Genomic DNA, 2,592 nt, shown 5'->3' with positions numbered 1-2,592 from the left:
ATCCAGGCTGTCTTGGGCTGGAAATTTGTTTCACTGTCTTTTTGTGGGTTCTGCTGCTTTAGAATTTGTTTAGAGTCATTTTTATAGGTATTTTGAGGGGTTTGGGGGACAGCTCAAGCAAGTCACTGCTTTTACTCTGACATCTTGGCTTGCGACTTGACATTGAGACTTGCGGCTGAGACCTAGCTCTTCTCTCACCGAAGTCACAGACTTTTCCCACTGACCTTCCAAGTTGTCTTTGGCATTCGTGGGTTGAGAAGTCTGGAAACCACCACAGCTGCCCGCAATTCAGTCCCTTGAGGTCTGCTCCAGGGTTGCTGTGGCTTGCGCACCCACGCCAAACTGCACTCCTCTCCCCACCCGGCACGATATACCTTTCTAATCAACCATCCAGGCTGTCTCTGGCTGGAAATTTGTTTCACTCGGTCTTTTTGTGGGTTCTGCTGCTTCAGAATTTGTTTAGAGCCATTTTTTATAGGTATTTGGAGGGGTTTGGGGGGAGAACTCAAGCAAGTCACTGCTTTACCTCCGCCCAAGGAGCTAACTTTCTAATAAGGAAGATAACTCATAAAAGAAAATTGAAAAAAGGATAGGAGGATCAAGATGCCTGGTGTGTGTGGGGAGGAGGACATGGTAGAGAAGTCTGTAGCCTGGTGAGAATGAAGACATGGCTGGTGTGGGTGCTGTCCCTAGATGGAGGTTCTGGGAGGAGCCATGCAATCTGAGGGAGAGACAGAAGGGTCCTTTGAGGTATGAATTCCAGAGCTACAGTGATCTTAATTAATTAAACTAAGAGGTTTCCAGGGGAATACATGTGCAGATCAGGCAATTGATGCCTCCAGTATTGCAGGATCCCAATATCTTTTCCCTTCTTTTGATGTTCTTGTGCCCCCTGAGCACAATGTCTCTTCTGGGCAGGTTGTTCAGCTAGACTCCTGGGCTTTCTCTTTTCTATGGCTTAACTCCCAACTACCAGAGCTAATTCTTCATTGAATCCATACCTGCTTTTTCATTGCTAGGAGTCATTTTCCTTGGAATTGCTTCCCTTGACTGTGAGTCCCTACTGGATGTGTCTTCTCATAGAGGATGAGTAGTTCTGATGCAATATTGGGGGAGGGAAAGAAGAAATTCCCTTCTTCTGCTCATCTGGTAGAAGACCAATATAAAAAGCTAAAAGTGATCTCTCAAGAGTTGGGTTCTTCTTTAGCTGATTCTCCTCTAGACTGGAGAAGGTCGTATTCTTTGAAGGTGGACCAACTCCAAAGATGGCAAGCTAGCTTTTCATAGACTACCCTACCCTTGGCCAGTCCAATTCCATTAAATAGCACTTGACATTCATACCCTATTGTCTCTCTTACTGCTGCCTATCAGAGTATCCTAAAGGAGAGACTGTTTTGTTTCTGTGTTTGTGTTCTTAGGACCTAGCACAGTGCTGGCCACTCAGTAGGCCCTTAATAAATGCTTATTGAATGAATGAATGAAAGAAAAGTCTTCTAATGTTTCTCAGAATTCTTCACATTTGTCATTTCTTGTGTTGCCATGATACTGCATTTCATTCATGTACCACAATTTATTCATTCTGCAATCAATGAATACTCCTTTGTTTCTTGTTCTTTTTTTTTTTTTACCAAAAATATACTACTATGAATATTTCTGTATGCACAGGATCTTTCTTTTTGTTCTTGAACTCCTTGGGGTATGTGCTTGGGAGTGAGATCTTTGGGTCAAAGGTTACAAACAACTTAGTCACTTTTCTCAAAAAGTTCCAGATTGTTTTTCAGAATGATTGAATCAATCTATAGCCCCACCTACTGTGTTTTAACTATCCTGTCTTCGTATAATCCCTCCAATATTAATCTCATCTTTTGTTATCTTTACCAATTTGCCAATTTAAGTTAAAACCTCAGCTATTATAATTTGCATTTTTCTTATTATTAGTAATTTGAAGCATGTTTTTGAATAATCGTGATAATTTAAAATTCTTCTTTTGAAAACTGTTTTTGCATTTTTTGATGGCTTATTTGTTAGCAATGGCTTTGTCTTATATTATTCCAATATCTACATATTTTGGACATCAGACTTTTTTCAGAGATATTTGGTGTGAAGATTTTTCCTGATTGATAATTTCTCTTCTTATCATAGTTGTACTGATTTTGTTACTGCAATTCTCTTTAGTTTTATGTAATAGAAGTTGTCTTTTTTCTCTTTTTTTCATTAGCCCGATCCATTGTTTAGTTCAAAATTTTCCCCCTGCTGATAATTGTGAAAGATATCTCCTTCCATTTCTCTTCAATGTTTAAAAAATTATAAGACCTTTTATATTTAAGTTGAGCATGGGTATTTGGAATTTATTGTGGTATATCATGCAAGATATTAGTTTAGACTCCCCCTCCAAAAAAAAAACTGCTTCCCAGTTTTCCTACCAGTTTTTGTCAACTTTCCACATGCAAGTAGATTTATCAAATGGGAGACTACTGATTATGATTCCTTCTGATTATGGTTTATCTAGTTTGTTCGATAGATCTGCTTTTTTTCTTTTTTAAGCAGTGCTAAAATAGCTTACTAATTACTGCTTTATAATATAGTTTGAAG

The sequence above is a fragment of the Vombatus ursinus genome, unplaced genomic scaffold, assembly GCF_900497805.2.
Source record: "Vombatus ursinus unplaced genomic scaffold, bare-nosed wombat genome assembly UNPS02014785.1, whole genome shotgun sequence".
Taxonomy (NCBI): Eukaryota; Metazoa; Chordata; class Mammalia; order Diprotodontia; family Vombatidae; genus Vombatus; species Vombatus ursinus.
This window is presented reverse-complemented; position numbering follows the sequence as displayed.